This window comes from Pavona decussata, unplaced genomic scaffold (genome assembly GCF_977016875.1).
Source record: "Pavona decussata unplaced genomic scaffold, jaPavDecu1.1 SCAFFOLD_158, whole genome shotgun sequence".
In the NCBI taxonomy this organism is placed as follows: domain Eukaryota; kingdom Metazoa; phylum Cnidaria; class Anthozoa; order Scleractinia; family Agariciidae; genus Pavona; species Pavona decussata.
This window is the reverse complement of record NW_028145570.1, coordinates 180,541-197,578: the sequence shown is the minus strand read 5'-3', so window position 1 is coordinate 197,578 and position 17,038 is coordinate 180,541. Positions and strand designations below refer to the sequence as shown.

Here is a 17,038-nt window from a genome sequence, read left to right as displayed (position 1 = left end):
GAAAAGATTCTGGAGAGATAGTTCTGTATCCAGTGAATATTGATGAACATTGCAGTTGAAAATTGATACAGCACGCAAACTTTCCCGGTGTATGCAAATTTTGCTCCAGACGACGCCAGACAGCCTGACGTCATTCATACTTTGTTTTTCACCGTTGCTAGGCAACATTGCGGACACCTTCAACGAAATATATATACAAACATACATACATACATACAAATATATAAATATATTTTTCGCTCGAATTGGCGCGGCTTAGCTCCGCTCGGGCCGGCTTGGCCCGACAAATTTATTAACCTCGCTTCGCGAGGAATAATAATAATAATAATAATAATAATAATAATAATAATAATAATAATAATAATTCTTTACAAATAAATTTATTCTAAAACGGCATGTACACGAAGTGCAAAAGCCCCTTAAGATTCGTAAGCTTTCTTCAAGTCCATCCTTCCTTATTATAATACCATAACCTCCCTTAGGTAGATGTTTACCTCCTGTAGGTGGATGTTATGTTTATGAGTTGGTAAAAATGAAAATTATGAAATTCAAGTCAATGATAGAAAAGCTCCTTATGATCCCAAGTTTCCCTGTTAGAGTGTAAGCTTATATGCGTATGAATTGACTATTATAAAACATAAACTATAAAATGTACACTGTAGGCTACTCTACCTCCCTTAGGTAGATGTTAACCTCCTGTAGGTGGATGTTATGAGTTTGAAATGACACTCAGGTCAACGATTAGAAAAGCCCCTGCAAGATTGTAAACTTTAATGCTTGCAAATAAGCTTTCCATGTGTACGATTGTGCCAGTATGACACATACGATACAAACGTGGTGCTCTAAAACGTACCTCCCTTAGGGAGGATGTTAACCTCCCGTAGGTCGATGTTAACCTCATTTAGGCCGATGTTATCCTCCTGTAGGTCGATGTTACTTGAGCAAATCTTGACTGTTTTCATAGTTCCACGTTTCTTCCACAAATCGAGCGTAAGATCCTTGAGATCAGTGTTCAGACGCCGAGAAACGAAAGTAGAAAGAACTCTGTATTCTACCATAACGAATCCTAACAAACGTTCGAAGTCTTTATTTCACCGACGTCGTCCGCCATTACTACTAAAAGAGAGTGAATGCAGGTCAATTTCCGGTATAATCGGATCTCGGATCGTGGCTGCTCCGAAGAATAACCCGATGACGTCACCTCCCTTAGGCCGATGTTATCTTTTCTCAACCTCCCCAACCTCCGCACTGTCCTTTTCCCTTCCCCAGGCCCCATACAGCTCGAAAGAAAAGAGGAGAGAGGGCTCGGCCGTTTTTCCCTCCTAGCTCAGCCGGGAATACCGGCTTTGATTTCAGACGCCGTACTTCACATGATATCATTTTGTTAGAGGTTTTTTCAAAGAAACAGTTTTCATTATTTGCTCACGTGAATCGATACCGCCTTTTTATGTTAGAGATTCGGCGCCATATAAGATGTTTCTTACTCTACTGATCGGCTTACGGAGGGACCTAGGAACGGCTTTCTTTAGGGAATCACAGTTTAATTTCTTAGAGATCTATAAAACTGTTCAATTGAGGCCTTAAACTGCTGTTTAAAAGTAAAAACTAAAATCCAAGCTTTCGCCGATCAACGGCATCATCAGGGATGAGAAAATATTCCGCGCGCGCTATATACATATGCAAAGAGAGTGTAGGGTGAAGGGTGAAATGTGTAAAAAATGTGACGTATGTGTGAAAGCTATAGAAATAAACTGTGAGTGGAATACAAGGTTTTAATGATGGATTGTAGTCTGTAAAATAAAATATTAAAATAGAAGTTCCGCGAATTCAGTACATTCCTCTCGGGAATTGAGTGTGGTATTGTATTTTCTGATGTAAAATGCTTCGTAGAGGCGTAGATTAGCGGGATCGTTTTCGCTCATAATAATTTACCCAGTCGGGTTTCTACTCCCTTTATTCAGGGAGGTTAAATACATTAACAGAGCCAAGTGGTTCTCTAGTAAACGCAAATCCCGCAGCGATAGCATGGTAGTATTTAAATCTACTTTTAATTGCAGTCACGCTCACATCAAGCGGGTTATCCAGACGCATTTAGCAGATTTAAACTGCATTGTTAGTTATAAATCTACTACTACTTTAGCACATCTATGTAAATAGCTTGTTTTTTTGGGGCCGGCCCCCAAAATATAACAACACGCAATAACATATGTATTTAGGTGTTTCTTGTAACGTCCGTTTACAGCATGTTTTAGTTATTTCGTAACAACTTACGCACAAACATGTGCTATATATATGCTGTCCTATGTCAGTTGTATCATTCCCTGAAGAAGTCTCTGATAGAGACGAAACGCGTCGGAAATAAACGAAAAGTATACAACTACAAGAAGTCTTCCGTTGTGCTGCTCACTAGTCTTTGTTAAAAAATTAAAAAATTGGAAAAGTAAATAGGAGGAAATGAAATGAGATCAAATCAATCAGTCAGTCAATCAATCAATCAATCAATCAATCAATCAATCAATCAATCAATCAATCAATCAATCAATCAATCAATCAATCAATCAATCAATCGATCGATCGATCGATCGATCGATCGATCGATCGATCAATCAATCAATCAATCAATCAATCAATCAATCAATTAGTACTAACTGCGAGGATCTTTCTTCTATTTGATCTTTCATCCGCAGTTCAAAATATATGTTTCATATATTGACATTCATTTATTCATCCTTCACGGGTATATTATGAACTCACAATATGACCAGCTCCCAGTTGGCTTGATAGCTCAGTTGGTAGAGCACTGCACCGGCATTGCAGAGGTCATAGGTTTGAATCCCGTTCAAGCCTGAATTTTTTTCAGGATTTCTTTTCGCAACTGCTTAAGTTGCGTACTAACTGCGACGATCTTTCTTCTATTTGATCTTTCATCCGCAGTTCAAAAAATATGTGTATATTTACATTCATTTACAGATTAATGTTGCACGGAACTATGAGCTTTAGATTAGAGTTCAAGCATCAAAGCTCCACATTCTCCACCAAAACGTGATCACCTATTAACAGGCCTCTTGCATTTAAACGTAAACTTTGCGATTTTGGAGATGTGGGTCACGTGACTTAGTGCAAGGAACGTTTTAGTTGGTATAAACCCACCTGCTCTTTGCAGCTCTTTTCTTCACTTTTCGATTTTTTTTCAGTTAACTATACGGATAAGAGGAAGAAAAATATCAGCATAACATTTTAGGTAATCGCTGTCGATAAACTATTACTCAGGCAATCTAACAAAGAGATATAAAACGAGAGAAGCAAAAAAAAAGAAAATCAATACAAGTGATTCCTGCGAGTGATACAAGGTTTTAACAATACTTATTCTATCCATACGAATCCGTTTTCAAGAGTTTAACATGAGGTCATTCCCCCTGCTCCTAACAAGGTTACCATTTCGTCTTTTCCATTTGAATTTATTAACAAGCCATACTATGGCACGTCAAGTTTTGTGTTCACCTATAAGTAGTTCAAATCGACTGAAATATAAAATTAACCAGAGAATGTGACTTGCTGTTCAATATATTTACCTCTCCATCTGCTGCCTCGTTTCCAGCACGGTCTGTTGATGGAGTAAAATAGAAAATGAGGAAAAATGAAACAAAAGCTTTGAGGGTGGGAAGTACTGGATGAACGATTTTAGTGATGTCAGGCCCGTAGGCAGGTTTTTTTGCGGAAGGGTGTGATTCAACGAAGAGACAGACTAAATAAGCGCCTCCAGGGGGGTCCGGGGGCATGCTCCCCCGGGAAAGTTTGAAAATTAGGTTGTCTGAGACTGCATTTCGTGCGTTTTGAAGGCAGTATCATATGAAAACAGGTAGCCAAAAGCGAACTTAAAAACGTGGATATTACTCAAACGTTTGAACTTCAAAGTGGATTTTTTTTGGCGCAGAGACTACTTTACGTAACTATGTATTTTACAGTTTTAGAGAACAAAAATAGAAATAAAGTTGAAAATCCGTATTACTCACTGGGTTTGCTGCAGCAAACCATGGTGATCAGCAGTGCTGATCATCATGATCTTTCAGTACTAAATGAAAATTTATTAATATATGACGGTGAATTACAAAGCAACGACCGTCGTGGGAACTTCACATTTGAGCAGGAAAACTTCAAAGCTTGACACCTGAAACGCACACGTTTGACGTCATTTGAAAACATGTTTTGTGCGCCAGTGAGTTCACGGGTAGATGCAATCCACGGTATATATTTTTTTGCTTATTTATTTCATTTTACTACACTAACAGTGAATCAGAACAGAACTATACTATCTATATTTTTTATCAATTCACTTTTTTTAAATCGTTGGTCAACAAAAAAGTGGACCTCCGCAGCCTGTAGGGGATGCGGGCGCACCCGTCGCAACCCCCCCCCCCCCTTCCCTACGGGCCTGGATGTAGTGAAGGAGCTATGTAGAGGGGGAACCGATAACTTTGAAATGAACCTGCAAGAGAAGACGCCTTTTCTGGCACAGACAAACACAAGGAACAACTTTACTTTGAAGGAGAGGAAAGCGAAACCGAACGGGTAAAATAATTAAACATACCTGGAAACGTTTCCTTCTTCAACAACAACAACAACAACAGCAACAAAAACGATAAATAAACAATGTACCAATCTGCTTTAGAATAATTTGAAATGACTATGCTAAAACCCTTCGCAGAAGATATCTCTTTGTATATAAGTTTTGGATCATATTTTTTGCAATACGTTTATATACTCTGTACAAATGCTATTAGTCTGCTGATTGGCCAGCACTTCGAGAAGTGGGATGTATGGGAACACGTTTCCAATTTTTAATATTTTGGATCAACATAATAACTAATCTGATCAACAACCATTTGGTTTATTCCCAGAAGAACTTCATGAACTAAATTTGTTTCCAGAAAAGTTGAATATGAAACTTAAACTAAGAAAATATAACAGTACAGTTTAGCGTAAATGACATCATCAGGTACCTCTTGCTTCTTTTCTTCTATTTTTCGGACCAAATTCTCAATATCCCTGCAGATAAACAGAAGTGCATACTTTAAGAAGGTGCTTTTTTAAATATTAAACTGACTATTTAAAAAAAAATTTCGCGAGGTTTGGAAAATTCGTTCTAGTTTTGCTGCAATCATCCAAAAAAGTACGCTGAGTTAACGTGTAACACAAAGAAATAAAACAAACGAGAGATCCTGTAGTTTTTGAGTCAATTTGTGATTCTAAACATCTAGAGCTATTAAAATAAACAAAAAGAATAATAAAAAATGTACTTAATATTTGACTTCATTCTTTTTCTGCAATAAAGAAGGGGGCTATTAGTGATGTTATAAGTTCTGTCACTGATTGGTGACAGTAAAAAAAAAAAAAATAAAAAAAAAAAAATAATAATGATGATGATGATGATGACGATGATGATGATGATGTAATTAATGATAATGATGATGATGATGATGATGATGATAGCGATGACTTTGCGATCAAGTGATCAGCCCATGAACCTTCCTAGAAAGAAGCATAACGCGATCCAATAGCACTTTTACATTTTTCATTGAAAAATAACCAACCATGACTGATCTCCTCCCGTTATTTGTCTCCAACTCTTTTCTATTAATGAACGACAATGAAGTTAAAAGACATATGCTTTATAAGTTCATTGCCGTTCTGCAATAAAGTAGGACTTATCAGTGATGTAGTAAGTTCGGACAATTTCAAAACCTTTATGGTATAACTTTGGAAAAACACTTCCACTAGTAATGATGATGATGATAATAATTCGGTTTGGTCACGCAGTGATGGCGGGTGACAATGACGATGATTAAGATGGCAATGGAATGATTTCAGGATAATCAGGATGATAATGGCGATGGCCGCGACAATTAAATCGATGACTTTGTCTGTAATAAATGGTGACGGTCGTGATAAAAATATGAATACTTTTGTATCCTTTTAAATTAATCGAGACTTTGCTTGTTGGAAAGGCAATAGAGGGCCTTCAGTTCTGTTGTTAAAATTTAGGGAAATTACCTCTTTCTGATCAATATTGTTTTCTTCAACTTTAAGCATATGAAGTGTCATAGAAAGAAACACAAAGTAATACAACAACACTTATATTTTGTAAAGAAAAATAACACGCCATAACTGGCCTCGTCCTGTTATCTCTCTCTAAGTTATCAGCAGACATTATTTTAAGTTTTGTCGCGTTATTGCAGTGAACACTCACTCGTGGAAGACGGTGTTTCTTTCCTGTAGCATTTTTAAATCAGCCTGTTGACAGATAAAGGATACAGTTATATACAAATGACCTGAAGGAATAATGTCTTGAGTTCACTCCCAACACTTGCAAATTTACTAAAATTGAACAGTTCCTAATTCTATCTTTCATCAACTCACATAAAGTGTTTACCCTCAACCCCCCCGATCCTCTATGGCAACTTTGACCCTGTTCTCATTCCTAATCGTCTGAGTCCTTTATACTCAGTTCTCTTTCCTTCATCCCTTGTCTCACCGTCTCTTTTCTTTTTGCTCTCAACCTTAATCTTCATTTCTTATTTTCATACGATTTCTAATCTTCTGATTCCTTTCTTTGTTTCTCATCCCTAATCTCCCATAACCTCGTCCTCCTTCCTACATGACTCCCCCCCGATAATGCCCCTATCCCCTATTCGTATCCCTAATTCCCAGTCCCTGCTTTTCCTTACATTCCCCTTGAAAACTCGTTTCCTCCTATTTAATGAGCCCCAATTTATGCATCTTATCCCCTGTACACAATCGTCCAAATCGGCTCGATAAATCGGTGGGAATAAATTAGCCTATAGGAAAGCTGAGATTTGTCCAAAACACCTCATTGCCTGCTCTTAGTATTTTGCAATGTAAACGGTTGGAGGAGGCAAAGAGGCGAGTTGCAATTGGCACCCGCTACACTGTTCTAATTTAGCAACCTTTAGTTTAACCTTACTCACTCTGAACGACCCTATCGCCTCTTCTAAGAGATCTTAACACTACAAACGCTTAACGAAGGTAAAGAGGAGGTTTGTTGTTGGCTCTATGTGGTCTGTCCGACGGATATATAAACATCGTATTGTATTTTAATTGAAATAAATGATTAAAACAACAATCGCTTACTCTGTTTCCCTGGTCACCATTTTCAAGTACTCTTCCTTGGACTTTAGGCTCTCTTTTAACTTCTAGATCAAAAAGGGAAAAAAGAAGAAGAAAATGGGCGAACAAATCAATGAAAGAATGAACGAATGAACGAATGAATGAATAACAAGGCTATCGGCAATTTCATGAATAACAAAGCAAACTTTTTGTCTGCGTGTTCTGTAAAAGCTTTCGCTTTGCAACAATTATTGATTTCAAATTATTTTTTAATAAAACCCATGAAAATACGGAAGACTGCGCTTGAAACTCAGTAGTTGTCTCCTAAATTTTACAAAGAATCATGAACATATCTTGTCTGATTAAGTAGATATTAAGTTTTTATCATTCCAGTATCGTAAGAATCTCTTTCAGCAGATCGCTCTCAAATCTTGTCAGTTATGAAATGTTCGCCTCTCTTAGAGCAGTTCAGTCTTATATTTTCTTATGAAAACCAATTCTCCTTCTGACATTTCAACTAGAATTTCCCTTAGCATCACAGGCGTTACTCTTACTTGTTATATCTCTCTTTAATATCAAAATGTACTTATTTCATTTTGTTGCTGATGACAATTTAAAAATTGACATCAGAAAGAAAATGAACTAAGTACATTTCTTTTTCATTTTGAAGAGATTTTCTTCGAAATGAAGAAGAATGTTTGTCCGCATCTCTCATTTTTCCATTAAATATATCACAGTGTATTACTTCTTTCAGTTGCTGATGACAATTTAATTTCTTCTTCGTTCCGAAGAACTTTTCATCGAAGTGAAGAAGAATTTTTGTCTTCATTTCTTATTTTTCTATTTAATATATCATAATGTACTTACCTGATTTTCACGCTCCTGACGATTCAACTTTTTCTCCATCTCGAAGAAATTATTTCTTCGATCTAAAACAAAAACAGGTTTTATTGTTTTTAGAATGTCATGATGGACACTTCCAAGTTTTCTTCCCTATACTTAGTAAACGAAAGCGATTTAAGTCAATTAATATCGGTCGGCCAGATATTACATCTTTTCTTGAATTTCCCCAAAAATGCCAATAGTGGCATGCTTTCTTCAACCCCCCACCCCCACCTCCCCAAATTTTGTGCTAATTTTTGTTACTAGAAATCTAGTTTTATTGATTTTGAAAACTAAAATGTTGACAACTTTTCCAGATTAAGTAAAACGTCGGACTTAGTTGCACGACAAGCTGCCATCAGTTGTTATGAAAGACATTTGAAAAACATTCTTCTCGGAAACAAGGAATCAAGAACACAGAGGCCAACTCAGTGTCGATGACAAGCTGAATTGTTAACGGGAATTGGAAAAGTAAGCGAGTTTTTAAAAATGAAAGCATTTAGAAGCTATTTTGTAGCTTTTTATTCATTGATTTTTTTTCACTTTAGTAAGATTTGTCGCTTTTAAAACCTTGTTGAGTCCGAAAACTCCGAGTAAATCTTCCTATATCACCTACTTAGAAAGATTTACTCAAAATTTTTCAAAACAGCTAATGAAATGACTTTATATTTATTTATTTATTTATTTATTTATTTATATATTTAACTTAAAAGTTCGGGGGTTACCAAAAAAGCACCGCTAACTTTTTGTTGACAATGGTAGACAATGTCCGCGCGTTATAACACGCGTATAACTTAGTTGCACGCGTCAGATTACCAAGCAAAAATTCCAGAACAGTTTTGGACAACACTGGATAAAGAATGTTTCGTTTATAAGGGCCTGTTGCAGTTTCATGAAACATTAAAGTTAAATCGATACAAAAACCACTTTCACAGAAGGACAGAACTGTCAAGATAGATTCTTTCTAAGGCTTGCATCTCGGCGCGTGCAAAGCAACGATTTGGAAAGTGGCGCGAAGATGGCTGACGAGAAAAGACGCGAATTGTATTGGGCCGTTTTCATTGACCAGTCAGATTGGAGAACATGATTGATTTGATAAGATGTTTCCTCTGAAGACAAACATCTGAGAACTAGATTAGTGTTTTTATTTACTGCGTTGTTTCATTAACATTTTCCGAAAAATCCGTGTGAATTTCCGTTATGACGTCAATCTAAATGACATTTGGAATTCGATGCGCGCGACTCTTCTAAAGTTCTAAGGATTCTTGGAATGACGTAATAAAAGGATCTTTTAACCTCTAGCGTAACCATAGCAGGCGTAAAAAATAAACAACTAAATACAACTAAAAACTGTTTGTACCTTTCCATGAAATATAAAGTTTGTTATTACGTCGGTCTTTTCTTGAAAACATATGAAAGTTATGTGATGTATTGAATTAGAGTCAAAAACTGTCAAATTTTTGCAGCGGTGTAGTTTTACTGTGTTTATCACAAAATAACTCCTGAACACAATGCGTCTCTACTTTATTTAAAAATTCAGTCTAAGTTATCGCCCTATGATCAAAGGCTTCGGAAATGTTATGTTCGGCAACTGTAGGTTGGCGAACATTGCAGCGAAAAGTGCAGGGCGAAGTCCTTTTTTCTTCGGCAGCTTTTTTAATGAAAAAAAAAAAAAAACAGAGCATAAGGAGCTTATATTTCTTAGATGAAACAACTGTATTAATGTTCATGTCAACATAGGTCAACATAAGCTCTGGGAAAATTACATTTCAACTGAACAAAGTTTGTTAAAGCTCTCTTATATCAAGTGAAATTACACCCAGAGTGCAGTAGTGTTGTGTTTTTCCCCGTCATTTCTACCTTTTTATTTCGTAAATAAAGTCTTTCAAAATGTAACCAAGCGTTTTATTTGAATTCTACGGTAACAATAAGAGTATAGCGCCCTCGTCTTTGCCTTCGAAGAGAGCACACAAAATGAAGGCGTATTACGGAGAGTTTCCTTTTTTACAAGCGTTTTTAACGCAACGCATGCCGGGTAAAGAAAGCGAGAACAGACCCATGACTAATTCCCTGTGAGTGCAATTTGATTTCATTTGACGGAGAAATTGGACTCCACGCATCATTTATATTGAAATACATGTCAAGCCGGGCTGAGTTGCTCGAAGCATGGTTAGCGCTAACCATTGGTTAAGGGGTATTATTAAAAACTGCATCATTGTATAATGCAATTCGAGGGATTTGATTGGCTTAGCGGCCATGGTATATGAGCAATTATACCATGGCCGAGAAATGGCGACCATTAAATTGCCTTCTGGTCGTTCTTGCACAGCGAAATCAGTAAGATCTAGCAATATTTCTCGGTTGTTTTTAATAAAACAATTATTCCACTTGCGCTTGTTGGATATGAGATGATTATAGCCAACTCGGCGCTACGCGCCTCGTTGGCTATCTATCATCTCATATCCAACGCGCGCTCGTGGAATAATTGTTAATTGAAACCTATAGGTTGTCATGGTATTTAACCGGGGTTAGCGCTAACCATGCTTCGAGCAACTGGGCCCTCCAGACTTTTTTGAAAAGGCGGTCGATGAAAACTTGAGCTCTTTTTGTTGCAAGAGAAGGTTCAGAAAGACGCGGAGGAGAGAAGAAAGGACAAAAAAGAGAGAAAAAGAAAAACAAGACTGCACAACCTGTTGTATTCATATTTGCAACTTTGGACAAAAACCATTCGCAGCGCTCCTTTAAAGAACCAAGACTTGAGCAGACCAATTGTCAATAATCGGGGTAGATGTATTTTCGGTCTTATAGCCAGCGGTGTCCCAAGGAGCTCAGTTAAAGATGTCTCTCCATGTGGCTACCGTTCACCTGAGTAATGTGATCCTTGCACTTGACTTTCTACTAATAAAAAGGTTTACACCAATTATTAGCAATATGGATATTCGGGGGTCATCCTACAGACTAGTGAAACTTGGCTTGTAGCTCAGTTGGTTTGGGGGTATAAAGAGGATTGCTATTTCCTCTTGAGGACTTTTCCTTTTAGAAATATTAATCAAGTGTCAAGTGTCAGGTATTTCTAAACGAGTCTCTATTTTTTGATGGTTTCACTCCACCATTCCATTCCTGCATTTGCAGCAAAGAGAGAGATTCGTCTTCAGGACGAGGTTACTCGCACCAGTGCCTTTTCTGCATTCAAGATGGTGCCTTGCTGAGGACGAAATGTATTTCTCTGGAGGTCACGACATCTTCAACTTTTAACTGCTTTCTGGAGGTTACAGAAAACAGAGGCAAATACGTTGGAGGGCCGCGAAACGCTGGCCGGCTCTGCAACAGAAGAAAGCCGCCATGCTACCTTTCGAACACATGCCCAGAGGTCCCCAGAGCAAAATGCAGGGGTTTACCTAAAACCAGGATTCTGGAATTCGGAATAAAAAAAAAACAATGAAAATTCGTCGACATGAAAATTTCAACGAAGGTTAAAGCCACTTTGGAAACAGTTTTTATAGCTCTTGAATAATAATAATAATAATAATAATAATAATAATAATAATAATAATAATAATAATAATAATAATAATTACAATTGTATAGCGCCAACCTCAATATGAATATATTCGGTTGCGCGTCACAATATTGTTAAGTTAAGAGCAACTAAGAACACAAGAAACTAAGGCAATCAAAGGCAGCAATTACCTAGTCAATAAACTAGTTAAAAGACAAGACATGAATAAAAATCTAAATTAACGAAATGAGTTTTAACAGCAGTCTTGAAAGTTTCCAATGTCTTTATGTTGCGAATTGTTGAAGGTAATGGATTCCAAAGATAAGGTGCCGCTGACTGGAATGTACGATCGCCAAGGGTTGGACGGGCCTTAGTGCTAGGTAACTCAAGTAATAAAGACTCGTTTGACCTAAGAGAGTACCTGGATTGCTTTGTGATGCTAATTAATTCAGTCAAATAATTAGGAGCTAGACCTTATAAACACTAAAAGGTCAAAAGCAGGATCTGAAACTTTATACGGTAACTAATCGGAAGCCAGTGAAGGTGAGAAATCAATGGTGTAACTTGACAGAATCTTGGTGTTTCCGTGACCAACCGAGCTGCTACATTTTGTATCCGTTGAAGTTTCATGATATGTGAATTCGGGAGCCATATAGTAGGCTGTTACAGTAATCTACTCTACTGGTTATAAAGGCATGAACTAATGATTCAGCGACTGGACGACTTAAATATTTCTTAATTCTACGTTTATCATAAAGATAATAGAAAGCGGATGAGCAAGTTCTGTTAATATGACTTAGCATACTCATTTTCGAGTCAAACTAGGTTCCTAAGTTTCGAACTTCACATGATGGAGCAATTTGGGAGTCGCCAACCGATAAGATACTGATGTTACTGACTTTCTGAAGTTCTCGTCGCGTTCCAATCAAAAGACATTGTCCTAACAGAATTCAGTTTTAACTTATCCGTATGTATCTTCTGACTGATATCAGCAATACATGATTCCATGGCAGTGAAGGCAGTGGTTTCATCCAGATTATTTCCAGGTGTAAACGCAATGTACAACTGTGTGTCATCTGTATAACAATGGGGATTAGGAAGATGTGATTCGACGATCTTAAAAAGCTTGCTAGCATAGAGAGAAAACAGTAATGGCCCGAGACAGCTGCCTTGTGCAACTCCAAATTTAAGATTGAAAATATTCGATAGAACTCCGTCAATAGAGATACGCCGGGTTCTGTTAGAGAGGTACGATTCAAACCAAATAAGTGCAAAACCTGAAATTCCAAAATCAAATTGGAGGCGATCTAAGAGAACCCGATGGTTAACAGTATCAAACGCGGAGCTTAAATCAAGAAGCACAAGCAACGTGACATGCTGATCTTCCATATTCATCAAAATTTCATTCTTGACTTTAAGCAGGGCGTTTTCTGTACTGTGGTGCAGACGATAGGCTGATTGCAATGAAGGAAAAAAGATTATGCTCATTTAAGCAGGACTGGATCTGATCAGCTGCCACTCTTTCAGCCAGTTTTGAAACAAAGGAAAGATTGCTGATTGGTCGAAAATTTTTTAAGACCAAGTCAAGAACTTGTTTCTTCAACAATGGTGTGACAGCCTAGTCTTTCCAAATGTCAGGGAAAACACCAGATTCAAGCGACAAGTTTATCATGGTTAATAATAGCGGAAGTAACTCATCAAGACAATCCTTCATGAACAGGATCAAGTACACAGGATTTTGTCGGCGCTCTGAGCACAAGTTTCCTTAAATAACCCATGTCTACACGGCGAAAAGCAGCAAAGGACACAGAACACTGAGAAGAATGGCGGCTACTGAATAGCGCTGCAGGAATTCTCAGTTGCATCAAGGCTAACACGAAGAAGTCAGGAGCCGGGTGAAATTTTCGAAAGTTTGCCTTAGATTTCAATTGCTGAGGCAGTTGAGCCACTCATTTGGAATAGAAGGTCCTTAATCTACAAACGTACTCTTAAATACCCCCACACCTCTTCCTACTCGTTAACGTTTCCTCCTCCCCATAGCAGGTAGAGAGACACTGAAAAGTAACTAGAGAAAAGAGTCAGTGTTGCATTTATCACTCATCAACTCTTCACAAGACTCACTGTCTGTGCATAATAATATAAAAGTCTTGAAACAAGTCGGTATGGGGGGTGACTTAGATTTCATCTGAAAAAGTTTTGAATTGGCACCGACCCTGGATAGACAGCGGGCAAAGTTATTTATTCGTTTATTAACTCATCCGTCCGTCCGTCCGTCCGTTCGTTCTTTCGTTCGTTCATTCATGCATTCGTTCCTTCACTCACTCAATCACTCACTCACTCACTCACTCACTCACTCACTCACTCACTCACTCACTCACTCACTCACTCACTCACTCACTCACTCACTCACTCACTCACTCGCTCCTGGTTCTGTCATGCCTGCCGGCATACATTCCTACGTTCAGTCATGTATGCATGTAGTCATTTATCCACCTTTTTACAAAAGAGTGTCTAGCTACCGGTACAAAGGAAACGTTTTATGTCGATGGCCTTTTTTGACATACAGTAAGAACTTCAGGAGCCTGTGAACCGTTTCCCATAATTTAGTAATCACAATAACAGGATGTAGATAACAAATTATTTTATATCCTCTAATTCCAGATACCTTGGAAGCCGTAGATCTAGTGATTTTGATTTAGAGGTAGTAAGTCTAAATTTTTAAGCCCCATTCCCACCCTTCCTTCATTCCTTGCGTACTGTACCTGTCAAAATACCACCAATCGTACACATCTCTCGCCCATAGCTCTTCCGAAAAAACGAAAATCCCCTACTCACAAGCCAATCAGCATACGGCAAGTAAGACAGAAAAAGAAAGTAAAGAAGACTTTTCTGATTTACGAATTCCGTGTATTTGATTTTAAAAAACATGGATAGGTGTCGTTCTGGTGTGTTTTAAAGTTTTACGCTTTATAGGGACTGCCTTAGATTACTAACGCCATAGGCTTAACTGGAGCAATTGAAATCTTTGGCAAACTTTTGAAAATTTCACTTTTGAAAACTTTACTGATATTATAATTTTTCAAGAGCTATAAAAACTGTTTCCCAGGTGACTTTAACCTTCGTTGAAATTTTCATGTCGAGGAAAGGTAAAACCCTTTCATATATGCCAGTGCTAACAAGTCTGCCGTGTTGACAAAATTTATATAACCAGGCGTACGACAATACAAGTCTTCTTCTTCAGAAACTGCCGTTCCAGTTTTTGAACATGTTCACCCTTTTTCATCCCGATCCCGGTCTTGTCAAGGATACGTTCTTCGGCAAAGACTAATATATATATTTAGCCAAGCCTAAAAGCGGAGCTCCACAATTCCTTTTAAATAGCATTTATATACATGCTACTCTGCTTATTGTATAAACGTAATACCGTTACAAATTCTTCATCCTGTCTTGAGTTATATATATCTTAAGTGCATATAAAGTACACTTTTTACGCGTCAGTGGGAAATGTTTTGAACCATAAGCTGTTCTTGTTGATCGTGCGAGATCACATTGCTGAATTCCGATGACGTTCGAGACCATAAAACACTTGTGGATGAACAAATTACGCTCTCTCTCAAATATTTCTCCTGTGGAAACTATTAATGTATTTGTGTAACGTTTGAAATGCGTACAATAAAGAAAATTTAGCTACCGGCGGATAAAAGTAAAATTTTTGTCACAAAAATTTATCACTCTGTAAATATTCCTCGTACAGAAATATTTATAGTCTCATAATAAACATTACAAGAATAGAAATAAAGGAAAAATAATGTCTGGTTATGGTTCGAAATATTTTAACGTTTACTTTTAAATTAGGGCGTACTGTTTACAAATATGCGCTGGGAATGAATTACACAAGTCGAGCACAAAATGTTCAAAACAATGAATGACTCTAGGAATATTTCCCTAAAGAAATAATTCTAGTCTCTAACTAAAATTTAAGAAACAAATACAGGAAAAATAATGTTTGGTTGTGGGCTGGAGCGTGTTTACAAAACTTGTGCGCTGTGAATTGCGTACGAATTACACAAGTCCAGCACAAAATGTTCAAAATTATCGCGATCCTGGGGATTTCCCATTGCGCTGAGACGACGTTATTTTGCGACTGAATGTCGTCTCAAAATGACGGTTTTTGATTGGCTCAAAAACTGTCATGTAAGCATGACAGCACGGCACTTAAATGGGTTCGGCGCGCACAGATCAAAATTTTACTTCTGTGAATGAACATGCGACGTTGGATGGTGTTGTTTATTTCTTTTCATTTGAGTTTAAAAAAGCTCCTGACACTGTTCAAGGACCACTTATAATATTTTTTTTTGTGGTGAACATGTCTATTTTCTTGAAGGTAAGCGAAAAAGAGTGATTATAGATTCGATGAAGAGAAATTTACTTAAAAGACTTTCTTAGGTGTGAAAGCGGCCAAGGTAAATAACAAAGAGCTTAAATTCCAATAAATTATGGCATTTTCAAAGCAAAAGGATCTGTTTCTTTTCTGATGTCCCTTATCTCTAGAAAAAAACTAGCTCGTCTATTTCTCTTACAGAAATAGCTCTAGCCTCTAAGTAAACGTTAACAAACGGAGAATACAGATAAAAATAATGTTTGGTTGTGGCCCGAAATATTTCAGTGAGCATTTAAAATTAGAGCATGTTTACAAAACTTATGCGATGCGAATGGCGAATGAATTAGAGAAGTCCAACACAAAATGTTCAAAACAACACATAACTCTGTAAATATTTCTCGTACACAAATAATTCAAGTCTTTAAGTAAACGTTAACAAAAGGAGAATACAGGAAAAATAATGTTTGGTTGTAGTCCGAAATATTTAAACATTTACTGCGTATTTACAAATGTGCCCTGCAAATGAATTACACAAGTCCAACACAAAACATAACTCTGTGAATAGCTCTGTGAATGTTTAAAATTAATTTATCCACGAATATTTGTCGTATGGCAACAATTTAAGTATTTGTGTATAATTTGAAGTATGTTAAATATATATGGAAAATTACCGACAGTTGCCTGCAAAAATGCATTTAATTTCTATGCGACTTGCGAGTTGCTTACTCACTCAGCTCACCACATGTTTGTTTCAACGGACATTTCGCCTGTTTGTTCGTCGCTCTCGGGTTTCAAATTTGCTTATTAGTCGCCTGCTTTCTCGACATATGTAGTTTGACAACATATTCAACGAATACAAGAAATTAGTGTTCTTCAAAATTCTCGTTTGTTTTTCTTAATTAAAGAAGTAAGCCATCCCACTTCCCGCTGAAAAAACGCGGGTTGCCGCACAAGTTGAGTGTGACATCTCACGGTGGCTTACATAGAGGGGTGGACGTACGTACGTACGCCGGACGGACAGTGACGTCATGACCAAAACATGGGCCTACCAAAATCTCTTATCAATGGGGCTCCGCGCGCGCGCCTTCGGCGCTCGGAGCTCCGCTATAAATTTGTGATAAACTACATCAAAGAGAGGAAGAAATCAACTT

At 37.4% G+C, this 17,038-nt stretch overlaps 2 long non-coding RNA genes across 2 annotated transcripts in view; both read right to left on the bottom strand.

The window, feature by feature from the left end:
* The window catches only part of LOC146464958 (uncharacterized), a 40,322-nt gene that overhangs the window by 1,263 nt on the left and 22,021 nt on the right, over nt 1-17,038 (bottom strand). Inside the window, exon 2 of the long non-coding RNA XR_014868388.1 lies at nt 876-1,241. This is a non-coding gene — a long non-coding RNA (uncharacterized LOC146464958). The remainder of the gene's footprint in view (nt 1-875; nt 1,242-17,038) is intronic.
* On the bottom strand, nt 4,860-8,056 carry LOC146464962 (uncharacterized). The gene is made up of 4 exons (XR_014868386.1): nt 7,993-8,056; nt 7,150-7,211; nt 6,248-6,291; nt 4,860-5,046 (listed from the first exon to the last, which is right to left on the bottom strand). It is a non-coding gene; the product is annotated as an uncharacterized LOC146464962 (long non-coding RNA).